A 13,415-nucleotide genomic window follows, 5' to 3' on the forward strand; every position below is an offset into this window, starting at 1 on the left:
CATTTGTGTACATTCTCCAGTGTTGAAGAAAGGTTGGAGAGCTAATGGTGCTTAAGCTGCTGAGTGTTATATCTCCTTTCATGTGATAATTGACAGTCCTGGCAAATGGGTGAAAGGCAACACCACTGTGATGCAACTAGTGTGACATTGGTAACTGCAATGAAGTGACAGATAGTGAATGCATGAGGCATCTGATGGAGATGCCTGGCAGCAAGTCTTGTGTGACAGTCCTCTGCAGTGGCACACTCATATTGCTAACTCCCATTGATAGCAGCATGAAACATTGAGTAAACAGTGGCACATGCACTAACAAGGCGCAGGAGATCATTCATCCTCTTACGGCATTGGAACCAGGTTTCCATGAGCTGCTGATGAGCAAGGACCTCTACAGCCACCTCTGTCTGGGCTGTGTTGGTCAGTAAGAATGGCCTGTTGTTGCTATCCATAAGGAAAGGAACTTCCATTCTCTCCAGGACAGCCTTCAATTGAATCACTGGGGAGGAATAGCCTAAAGTCTGGTGCTACTGTCGGCCTGGTCTGATATCTCTAAAGCTGGTGGGGATGATGAACAGAACTTGGGTAATGTTCCTTGGTTGCAAAACGTGAATTGCTGTCTGGATGCATCTTAAATGCAGCTGCTGGAGGTTGTAGCCTAGAAGGTTGAAGTTAGTTCGGGGGGAAACCTTTTCCTTGCCTGATGATAAAATTTGGTAGTTTACCTGTCTTTGCTTATATAACGTGCTGAAAACACAATCAGCCAGAAAATCCCCTCTCTGCCCTCAAACAGAATTGCCTCCTGCCTTTACATCTTTAAACATAATCTCAAAAAAAGCAAAATTTATGTCTGTATACACACATTGCAGGCTCAATGTACAGGTCTGCTCCAGGGATGGAGCAAGCACCATTACCCAGGGTAACAGCTACATTAACTTTGCTTTATATCCTAGTTCTTTAACGATTCCCGTACAGCATTTTCATTTGCCCTTGTGGACTGTTGTGCTATGTTTCACCCTCATCTAGGCAAACTTACCCCAGTCAAACTTATTGTCAAACTAAATTTTCAACTTTCAGACCATTAAAGGAATTTGGTCAAATTTTACTAGCTAAAGATTGGGATCTGCAATAAAGTGTTTTACCCTCTAAGAGATTTTGAATTGGAAAAATTATCTCCAGATGGAATATTTCAAAAGGTATCTTGTGCCACAAACAATAGGTGGAATCTTACCAGTTTCTGAGGGATGTGGGCTCTGGTGAGATGGTTGCATTGATGGTTGTTGATTATCTCATTGTTAAATCTCTCCATTGCTTAAGCAGTGTGGTGAGATTCTGGCCAGGGACAGTGAGTTGCTAAATTGATGCTGGTTATTGCTTGTAAACTATCTTGCTAACAGCTCATATCACATGAGTTGTGATTTTACTGAACTTGCCATTTAAACTACCCGTCAGGAAAATTTAATATGAAAACCAGAGCAGGTTCTTGACTGCTTGAACTTGCCGCTTCTGTCTAAAGGTTTCTGTGTTGGTCACAGGGCAGTGACATCCCGGGCACACACAATGGACGTGGGCCACATGCTCCCACATCAATGAACATTAGCATCTGACATTTGCAAGCCAGCCTGTTCTCACTCCCTGTTTCAAAACTGCATTTCATCTCAGTGCAGACACAGAATGGCCAATGCAAATGACATTCACGAGATGATATAGTTAGTCTGGAGTCCCGTGCATGAATGTTTCCCATTAGTGCACATGTGCTGTTGCCTACATTTCTGGTGTCAACAGATACTGACATTTCCTAACCTACCCATTCAGATGTGTTATCACACGCACTAGGGACAGGTGAGATTTGAACCAAGGCCATAAGGTTCAGAAGTAGTACCACAGTACCACAACAGCTCTCAGGTGTAGGTGTATAGATAAATATATAATGAAGAGCAGTTGTCAATTATCCCTGTTTAACTGTTTTTCAGATTACTTTAACCAATGTGAAGGGATGAGAATAATAGACGTTTCTGTCAGTGTCAAATGATGAGTGTACAAAAACTCTAAACTTTTTCAATTTCTGACAAATTTTACATGAGTAGCTGAGGATCTTTCTTTGTTGTTTGATTGAATGACAGTAACATAACAAAAACATTTCAACAGAAAAATAATGAATGCTCCAAAACTCTTGTTCTGCTCAACACGTAATTGCTGGTGAGGAACAGTTTGAATTATTTTTCAAACTGAGTATTTAGGCTTACAATTTATAGATTGTTCGAATCCAATGCTATAATTAGGGGAGAATTCACACACCTAGGCAGTCTTGACACCATCACGTTGTCCCAAAGATCACAGCAGGAAACGCAAAGCTATTTCTTGAAAACAATAGGGAGCTCAGATTTATCATTCTCCTCTCCTGCCGATTATTAGGTATATAAATACATATATTGCCCCCTCCAGATATTTTGAAAGAATGGATCTTTCTTAAATGGCCAGATGTCACATATTAAAAGGAAGAGCAATATTTCTTTTCCACTACTAATGCCACCTGGTTTAACCTGTCAGCAGCATCACTCAGTGAGGTTCAGCCTCTAAATATAAACTCTAGCACAGAAAATGGTGCTGTATATGTGCAAAAGGCACCCTTAGAAAATCATTCCTCAGATTTTATGAAGTGTCTGTTTTAAAAGAAGCAACATTTAAAATCAGAATATTATCATCTGGAGCAGTGTTTACATTTTCCAGACATTATAGCATCTAGGTAGCTCATATAATTCTCAAAGAATGGACTCTTTAAGAAGTTAATAGAGTTAAAACTTATTCATCTCTCTCTCTCTTTCTCTCTCTCAGTTTTATGATTGCAGATGTCAAAGTAGGAGAGGATAAAAAGGTGACATTCCCTTTTTTTATCTTTGCCTTTCAGCACAAAATGCGAGAAATACAACTCAAAATTAGACGAGTTGATCCAAATGGATAAACTCGGCTAATTTTGAGTTGTATTTCTACAATGTAGGAGCTCTCTGCCTTCCTGAAAATGATGGAAATTGCCCAAATTTACAAGCCCCACCCTGAATAAGGCCTTTCCCATTATTGCAGGAATAGGAGGGCAGTCAGGCTGGTTCTTGCATATACATTTATAGAGGCAACTGACCATTTAAATCGCCAAATATGCAGGTTCATAAAATCACAAATTCTCCAACTTCTGATTTCTGATCTATGTCCAGTAAAACATATCTGGACTCCAAAGCCGGAAGAGACATCTTTAACTTGTGCTTATGGCTGAATATCAAAGCTTTCGTTCATTCAAGAAGTATTCATCTTCCTCGCTTCAGATTCTAACATTCCTCCCTTTGCTGTCCATGTTTTTTCTGATCATTCGTTTTGTGCCATCTCAGAGTTAGTGAGAGCCTTTCTAGTTAAATTTCTTTCTGATCCTGTGGTTAGAATGCTGTACTGAGCTCATGTAGTGAGACAAAGAGGTGACATACAAATTACAACAGATGAATGATGCTATTGACTGTGATTTGTTGCTTCAGGTTATTGTGTGATATCTGATCTTTCTCAATTTATTTTGTTCACTGTTTCTTCTGGGTAAGAAGGGAGAAAATTTCATATCGATGTTGCTGTTCTTTAAAAAAAAATCAATGCACCTTAGTTCACAAAAATTCTTTCCCACGAATGTCTGTAATGAAGTGGATTAGAAATAGGTTTGATGACACAAATTTAGTTTATTTAATAAAATTTAAGCTGATCTGCCAGATCCTAAGCAGACATAATAATTATCTTTCCAAAGGTTAAACACTAGCTTTTCAGCTGAAAACATCTTTCATTAAAAATATTTGACAAAAATACTTTAGAATTGTTTCATTGCCTCCAGAGTTAAAGGATTATGGGTTTTCTTCCAATAATGCCACCCTTTAGGAATATACTCCCCAAGCTAGGGTTCATAGGCATTTTCAATCTGCAACCTTTGACTATCTGGTTAATGTAGTCCCGTATGTTTGAATTATAGTTCTTAGTTGCATACTTGTGCACCAGAACTCTCATTTTACCACAATAGGTCTGATATTTTGAACTTGGTGTCCCTTGCAGATTGGGGAAAGAAAAGCTTTCTCTTACTGAATAAAAGGATTATTCCCTATTTGACAAATTTAACTCTAACTTGAGGATAGTATCATATCTTCAACAAAACAGTGTCTTCTTAAATTTTAACGAGCTTAAGCAGGCCATCCAACAGATGAAGATCAGCAAAGCTTGTGGTGCAGATAGTGTACAGACTGAGAGGTTGACAAAGCCGTGGCTGTCAGCTCAGGTCATGACACCATCAACTGTATCTGAGATGAAGGGGACATTCCTAAGAATTTCAAGAATGCAACCATAATAACTATCTACAAGAAGGGTCTTAACCTGATACTGGAAATGTAAGATGGATTTCTCCCTGTTCATCATGGGGAAGACCCTGACCTGTATCTTCCTGGAGTTCCTTCATCCTGTCATTGAAGAGTTCCTCCTTGAAAGCCATTGTGGCTTCTGACCATTCTGGGGTACTACAGACACATGATCCTCATGGCTAGGCACATCTAGGAAAATATTAGTAGCAAAATGTAGAATTTTTCACCTTCTTCATTGAACTAACCAAAGTGTTTGATTCCCTATGGATTGTTTGCTAGCCTTTTGATTGGCCATTGAAAATTATCACCATCCTGAGACTCCTGCATCATAATTTGAATGCCACTGTACTGAGTGGAGGTTTGCATCCAGATCAGGTTTATGCAATATTGTGTGATAACCCTCATCTTTTTCATCACTTACCTAAATATCATCATCCATCTCATCTGAGACGATCTACCGTCTGGTGTCACCATCAAAAATCATCTGGACAAAAACCAAACTCATCATCATTGACATCCACAAACATCAACTTGAGATGGCTGCTGTGCAATGACTCAGTACCCACAAATAAAGGACATTAAAACATTTTAGCAGCTCATTTTATGATGTTTGGCCTGTCCTTAAATATTGCCAAGTCAAAATTTCTCCAACAATCTTCCTCAGGCCAATTGAGCATTCCCCACACCTTTTACATTGCATCAGGGGTGGAAGAACTTCCAATATCTCAGAACTCAGCTTTCCCAAGGGTCCGGTATCAATGAGAAAGTCAAGTACCAAGTCAGCTGTGCAATTGCCACCCCTTCCTCAAGCTGTAGCAATGTGTCTTTGACAAGCAGAACCTCAAAGTCAACAAGGATCCAGGATTATAAGGCTTTTGTGTTACACACCCTCCTCCACTATAGCAAAACCTGGACTGTCTACTGATGTGACATTACAATCCCTGAGAATATGCACCAGAGTCTACACTGAATCTTTGGAGTAAAATGGGAGGATTGCCAGACCAATGTGACCAATAGAACCCAACTACCAGCAGTGAAGTCCTGCTCCAGAGGAAAAAACAACTTCCTCAGGCCAATGCATCCAGGTGCCCAAAATTGAAGAGAAGTAAAAGTGGAGAAATTAATTTAATTCTGTCTTAAGGGATCACACACAACTCTAATGATGAAAACTTTATAAAGCAGAACGAGCAAAGCTTTTTTTTTCATGCATGTTCTTTGATATCCATGCCACTCATCCTGAGGTACAGCTTAGAACTTCTCCCAAGGTTATCCTATTTCCTTGTCTACAGTTTTACCACACACAACATCTGTGCTAACTTCAGTTTCATTGAATAACTCAATCATCATCTTCCTTACCACAGTTTTGTTTACACGATAACTTTACATTTTCTTTTAGAATTAATTCTTTCTTACTTGTTAATCAGTTGTTCCACCAAGCTCTAGTTTATTCACTTATCTTTCCACAGGAAGATTGTTTACTTATGTTCTCCTTATCCTGTTTCTCAGAGTCAGTGCAGCTGTCCTGGGAAGTAAGCTTTGTCTTCTCCCTAAAATGCAATCTTTCAGGAAGTTGTCACGAGTATGTGATGCCAGTGATAGCTAACAGGTGGGGCAGATGGACGTTGCTATAACGTTCCCTGTACATCATGTGTATACAGGGCCTACCAAGGTCTAAAGTGATAAAGGAAAACTGCTAGATAATCTGACATGAAAATACTCTTCTCTTAAAGAAGATTATGTTTGTTGAATGGCATCAATCACATACGATAAGATAGACATTGGAGCGGGTTTTTCATTGGCCAGATAGTCATTATGCTTGACGTTATGCAATGGGGTCCTACAGATTCCCCATCATAGCAGTCAATGAAGGGAGTGCCTAGAAAATTGAAAGTTTCTCTGGCAATATCTCTATATCTAGAACCCTCTGGAAGTCTCCATAATATTCTGAGACCTTGGAGAGTATGATAAAATCAAGTAAAATAGTCACTCAGTAGAAGATAGGCTATGCATCTACTTGTCTAACTTCTACATATCTATTAAACTTACCACACACGTACCTCACACACCTTCAACTACACCTTCTCAGCCACTTACACTCCCCCACCCCTTCAGACTCTGGCCTGACAACTCCCAGGAGACGTAACGTTCCTGCTACTGGACCTCTGACCGCATGCTCATCTCTGCCACCCACCCCTCACCAGACTTGACTTAATCTGATTTCCACACTATAACCCTACACCTACACCACCCACCTCCACCACCCACCAACACTCTCCCCCCACTGCCACCCCCCCCCCCCCAGGACCTGTCAGTATTAATATAATTTATTGTAGACCTGTGAATTTGTTTATGATAACAGATCAAACTTTCACCAACTCTCCCATAGCTGAGCAAATGAAGCCATGCCTAATTGAAAAGTTGCTATTATGAATATAAATACTCATTAAAGTGCTCTATTATTAAGAGATAGTTACTTCAAAGGGCATGATCTAACTGTAAGCATACACTGATTTGCAAAAAAAAGTGTAAAAATATATCAATTATTGTAATAGGTGATACTGAGTGTGAGCAACAAATTCCTTTTCCAGGAGTTGTATTTTTTTTATTTATTCTCCATATGCCATAGCAAAAGTCAGAAGCACTGGTAATATTGGAAATGATTTTTGCAATAATCTCAAATTACTAAGACTAGGTTCATTCCTCCACTACATGTCCTATTCCCACCTCACATTTTTCACTCCTTTGTCTTCTTTCTATCTGCTGTGTTTCTCCTGAACCCGCAGTGAGTGGCTTTGCAAATATCACTCTGTATAAGCAACCAGATGCAGAGAAGCAGCTTAGCATAACTCAGCAATAGGAAGTCAAACACTTGGCTCCGTGTCACCAGCTCCTCCAGATGGTCTGGCCAAAATCTGATATTTCCTAATTAGGGAATAGTAGTTATCCTGTTGTTCCATGGTACATCAAGCTAAATGTGTCGCTATGAAGTTTGTGTCAGACTCTGGGTATGTATCATTATATTTGCCCATTTCACTGTAAGATTTATGTAAAGACAATTTCAATATTTCTAGTGGTATTTTGAATTTAACTGTGGACATAAATAATTAACGATTAAAATGAACAGGTGGACTATTTTGTGAGCTTCTGAAGTTGACAGTAAATCTTGTGAGGTCCAATTAGTGATACATTTAAGTAAATTATTTAGAACTGTGTTAAGAATGTCAAAAAATTCATATAAGTTTGAGAAATCTAGGCCCCACTGTCGAATCCCAAATCATGGAAAGCAAAGAAAGCTCAAAATTTCACAATTTTATTCAAAATTGTGATTTGTCCTGAAAGTGACACACCTTACTGTGTTGGTCAAATTTCTAATACCTGGAGAAAAGCTGTAATGTATTGTAATTGATGGGAAAGCCTTAGGGTTGAACTTGTCCTGGGCCGGCATAACACGAGTAAAGTGCAAGAAAAGTGATGAGATAGAATGAGATTGAAAAATATCAGATTTTCAATGTCGAGAAAACCTTGTACAATATAACATTGAGCATTAAATGGTAACTTCAGAATTTCAAACTTAAGTAGCGATTAGTCTTTTTGCGTGTAATTCTTTGTAAAGCCAAACACACCCTTTTTTATCTCACTTCCAATTTCCCATCCCGCACTGAGAAACGAGACAATGCAAAAACACTGACCATGTGGATTTGCAACCTGGCAGCTACAGTTCACTGAATATCAGTCTTGGTCAACCCTGCCGCTGGTTCTTCTCTTCTAGACAATGCATGCTCCATTGCCACCATCCCTCTTGAACCCTCTTGAAAATGATTTTGGAGTTGATGGCCACCTCCGAATTGCCAACTTCTGCCAGGTTACATTGCGGACAGGGTACAGCCACACATACCTTGCATCTGCACCAGATACTTCAAGGAGAAAGTGAGGACTGAAGATGCTGGAGATCAGAGTCAAAAAATGTGGTGCTGGAAAAGCGCAGCCTGTCAGGCAGCATCTGAGGAGCAGGAGAGTCAACATTTTGAGCATAAGTTGTTCATCAGGAGCTTATGCTCGAAGCGTCGACTCTCCTGCTTCTCAGATGCTGCCTGACCGGCTGTGCCTTTCCAGCATCACACTTTTAGACAGACACTGATAAGGAGATGTGCATTCGATGGATCTTAACTTGATTTTTCTAGTGCACATGGCCTTTAGCGCAGACCTAGATGCTGCCAGCCTTTGTCTGGATGACACTGCTTTCTGAGCTCTTAAGATCTTAAATGCACAGTTACAGACTGCCAGCCTCTGCAGTTTAGCTTGGTTTTTATGCAGAAGGATATGCAGGCAGCTTTTGGTGAGTGCAGAATAATCAATCTATCAGTCAGACAGGAGGTAGACATGTCACTGTATACTACATCAATGTCAATGTTCCAGCATGTGCCAGCAGTTTACATGGCAAACACACAATTTAAGCTTCAAGCATATGGCCATGTGTGAAATTTAAAGTCCTTAGTGGGTAAAAGTGGGAACAACGGTCAATCAGAGTGCATCAGCAGAATCTGTCAAGATGTCTGCTCTGTTCCAGTCCAAGTGTTTGGCCATAGTCTGTTGTGCAAGTCAATTACATGTGGTCCAGGAAATACAAATTGTTCGATCCAGATGCTGATGAGCTATTTTTCCATAGATTTGGCCAGTTCTTTTTATAGCTGACCCTGATCTGATGGGCCAGTGGGCTGAGGAGTGGCCAATGGAGTTTAATGTAAATAAATGTGAGGTGCTGCATTTTGGAAAGGCAACCAGGGCAGGACTTATACACTTAATGAAAAGGTTCTGTGGAGTGTTGCTGAACAAAGAGACCTTGGAGTGCAGATTCATAGTTCCTTGAAAGTGGAGTTGCAGGTAGATAGTATTGTGATTATTGCTTTGTTACTTGCCTTTATTGGTCAGTGCATTGAGCATAGGAATTGGGAGGTCATGTGTGGCTGTACAGGACAGTGGTTAGGCCATTTTTGGAATACTGCAAGCAATTCTGGTCTCCTTGCTATAGGAAGGATGTTGTAAAAATTGAAAGGGTTCAGAAAAGATTAATAAGGTTGTTGCCAGGGTTAGAGAGTTTGATCCATAGGGAGAGGATGAATAGCTTGGGGCTGTTTTCCCTGGAATGTGGGAGGCTGAGGGGTAACTTTATAACAGTTTATAAAATTATGAGGGTCATAGATAGGAAAAATAGACAAGATATTTTCGCTGGAGTGGGGGAGTCCAAAACTTGAGGGCTGAGGTTTAAAGTGAGAGGAGAAAGATTTAAAAGGGACCGAAGGGGTAACTTTTTCATGCAGAGGCTGGTGCGTATATTTAATGGACTGCTAGAGGAAGAGGCTGGTACAAATACAACATTTCAAAGACATCTGGATGGGCATATGAATAGGATGGGTTTCGAGGGATATGGGCCAAATGCTGTCAAATGGGACTAGATTAGGTTAATATATATGGTTGGCTTGGATGGGTTGGATCGAAGGGTCTGTTTCCATGCTGTACATCTCTATGACTCTAATAATGATGGACATGCATTAGTTGAAGACGTGCTGACTTATCCCTAGTGAGTGAGTGAGTAGGAAGCACAGAGGCCAGATAGGGTAGACGTATGGGAGAATGATATGAATGAGACCCCCTAAGTGGACATGATGCATTTGATACTAAGAGCAACAGTCCATTAGATTTGGTGAGAGGCAGGGTTAGAGTGTTGGTATCTGAATGTAATTGAGTAGAGAGAAGATAATTGTGGTTATATTTGCAGAGCGCAGAAGGTCATTGATGTTCTTGTGACACTGCTGGGCATCTTTTTCCATGTGGAATCCTGCACTGACCCATGCTGCAGTTTCTGTCCAGGTTGGTTGCGTCTTTTGGCATGGTGTCCTCCATCAGTTAGCAGGGGAATGAACTGTCTTTCTCTCCAATACCATATTCACCAGCAACCCCAGGCCCCTGCCTGGAAGTGGAGAGCTAACTTGTTTTTCTCTAAGATTTTGTTTAGGATCAAGCACCACAGTTTGAGGAAGAGTTCCTGGCTTGCAGCATCTGAAGTAGTGTACAGATATGCTTGAAATTTGGTCTCAGAGGCATGTGAGCCAGAAGTCCTGCCAGTGATCAACACTTCCACCTAATTCGCCATGTAATTCCCTAAGAAACATGCCCAAACTCTGTTGAGAAAATTCACTCTGGCCATGACAGACCAGCTATGATGGGACTCACTCACCATCACACTTTTAGTGTAGAAAGGAAATTTCCACCCTTAGAAAATAATCAATCTTCTGGCTATATTAGAGATTCAGTAAGGTTGATCTAGAAAGATTAAGCTTCTAGCTGCTGTCAAATAGGTACACCCTGTATTGTAATTTAATACCTAAGTAGAATAAGTAAACATGAGTGAGGTCTTAAGGAAATCAATTTAGTTAAAAAGCAAGCCTACCTTGGATCTAAAACTATCACTGTGCGTTAAGAAGTAACCCTTAATAGGCTTATTATAGTCCTAACAGAACACAAAATATTCAGAAAATTAGGTAGCATCTGAGGAAAGAGAAGCAGTCTGAATATTTCATCAGGCTTTGATTTTCTATCTCCTTTGTAACTTCTTTAAAATACTAACCTTTTATAACCAGGTGCAGTTTTATATGAAGCAATCAGGAAAGGAATTCTATGTCTATTGTGAAGTATATGAAAAGATTTTAAAAGGACTGCAATTTCAATCTGTGTGAATCTTTGCTTTAACATTTTTAGCCAGCTGAAATTTGTTATTTGCTGTTTCCCTCTTTGTATTGACTTTATAAACACATCATTTCACACCCCGTCTATAAGTAAATGGTGCACAATTCATAAACAAAATTACAGGGCCTGGTATGGTTTTCATACTTAAGAAAGTATATTCCAGCTAAAGTATCAATGTGTCAAACATTCCAAACCAAAATGGAATGTCCGACCTCAGGCTCTTTTAGATAGATTTACAGTTACTATTTATGACTTGATGATCTCCACATCATCAGTCTTGCTGTTTAGCTTTTTGAATGTTGCAGACATTTTGTTCAACACTGCTGTCAGTGTAATGGATTAGGGAATTGTTGCAGGATCTAGGAGCTCAAGCTACTTCTTCTCCTGCTCTAATGCAACTTCACTCTCCAGAGAGCAAATTCTAAATTGATGTAGAATAATGGAATATTTAAGTATTTAGTGGAAGGAAGGCTGACAGGATGGATGCTCGATTATATATCATCTAGTGCTTAATGCAAATGAAACATCGGAAATGAAAGTCATCATTCTGAGGTAGCATTTTTATCTTCAGTTTTGATTGAGTGGTATACTTTGATTCTCCTGCATCTGAATATTTATTTCAATTTTTTGCAAACAAATCTTAACAGGACTTATACACTTAATGGTAAGGTCCTAGGGAGTGTTGCTGAACAAAGAGACCTTGGAGTGCAGGTTCATAGCTCATTGAACATAGAGTCGCAGGTAGATAGGATAGTGAAGAAGGTCGTTTGGTATGCTTTTCTTTATTGGTCAGAGCATTGAGTATAGGGGTTGGGAGGTCATGTTGTGGCTGTACAGGATGTTAGTTAGGCCACTTTTGGAATATTGCATGCAATTTTGGTCTCCTTCCTAACGGAAGGGTGTTGTGATACTTGAAAGGATTCAGAAAAAATTTACAAGGATATTGCCAGGTTGGAGGATTTGAGTTATAGGGAGAGGCTGAATAGGCTGGGGCTGTTTTCCCTGGAGCGTTGAAGGCTGAGGGGTGACCTCATAGAGGTTGATAAAATCATGAGGGCATGGATAGGATAAATAGACAAAGGCTTTTTCCTGAGGTGGCAAAGCCCAGAACTAGAGAGCATAGTTTTAGGGTGAGAGGGGAAAGATTTTCATGCAGAGGGTGGTGTGTGTATGGAATGAACTGCCAGAGGAAGTAGTGGAGGCTAGTACAATTACAACATTTAAAAGTCATCTGGATGGATATATGAATAGGAAGGGTTGAGAGGGATATGGGCCAAGTTCTGGCAAATGGGACTAGATTAGTTTGGGACACCTGGTCATCATGGACGAGTTGGATCGAAGGGTCTGTTTCCATACTCTCCATCTCTATGACTCTAATTGAACTGAATGCAGTCCTACCCAGTTACATGACCATGGCGAGACATTAGAGGACAGATGATGTGGTCAACCTTATGAAAGACTGTAGAAAGGTCAAGAAGAGCAAGGAGGAATAATTTACCTTTATCTCAGTAACAGAGGATGTGATTTGTGATTTTAATAAGAACTGTCCTGGTATTGTCACAGAGGTAAAATGGGGATGGGAAGGATTTAAAAATAACATTCTGGGAAGGATGGATTTGTATGTTATCTCCACTGTAAATATTTAGTTATCTATCCAATTAGTTTACATCCAATTCAGGACTGGCAAGATTTTCCTCTACCTTTTGTCAAAACAGGCCATTTAGCCCAACAAGTCCCACCAATCTCCAAAGAGTGACCCACCCAGACCCATTCCCCTACACTTAACCCCTGAATAATGCACCTAACACTACAGGCAATTTAGCATGGCCACTTCATCTGATCTGTACATCTTTGGACTGTGGCAGGAAACCCACACAGACGGGAGAACATGCAAACTCCACACAGACAGTGGCTCAAGGCAGGAATTGAACCCAGGTCCCTGGCACTGTAAGGTAGCAGTGCTAACCACTCAGCCACCATGCCATCCTAATAGGCACTGTGCCACCTAGATATTTAGGTCGAATGCTGGTATGTTTCTTCAAAACTGTTGAACTCACAGAAGAGTGTATGCCACAATTCAGGGTGGTTCAGGTTTTATCTGAAATATTAATTCTGATTTTTCTCTGCACATGCTGGGGAAGGCAATGGACTAGTGGTATTATTGCTGTACTGTTAATCCAGGGACCCAGGTCATGTTCCCACGGCAGATGGTGGAATTCAAATTCAACAAAAATCTGGAATTAAGAGTCTAACGATGACCATGAATCCATTGTCGATTGTTGGAAAAACACATCTGGTTTA

General features: G+C 40.2%; 1 protein-coding gene across 3 annotated transcripts in view; it reads left to right on the plus strand.

Moving 5' to 3' along the window:
• Positions 1-13,415, plus strand: part of LOC140463959 (alpha-1,6-mannosylglycoprotein 6-beta-N-acetylglucosaminyltransferase B-like) — an 864,396-nt gene that overhangs the window by 176,203 nt on the left and 674,778 nt on the right. The window lies entirely within an intron of this gene.

Source organism: Chiloscyllium punctatum, chromosome 39 (genome assembly GCF_047496795.1).
Source record: "Chiloscyllium punctatum isolate Juve2018m chromosome 39, sChiPun1.3, whole genome shotgun sequence".
Lineage (NCBI taxonomy): Eukaryota > Metazoa > Chordata > Chondrichthyes > Orectolobiformes > Hemiscylliidae > Chiloscyllium > Chiloscyllium punctatum.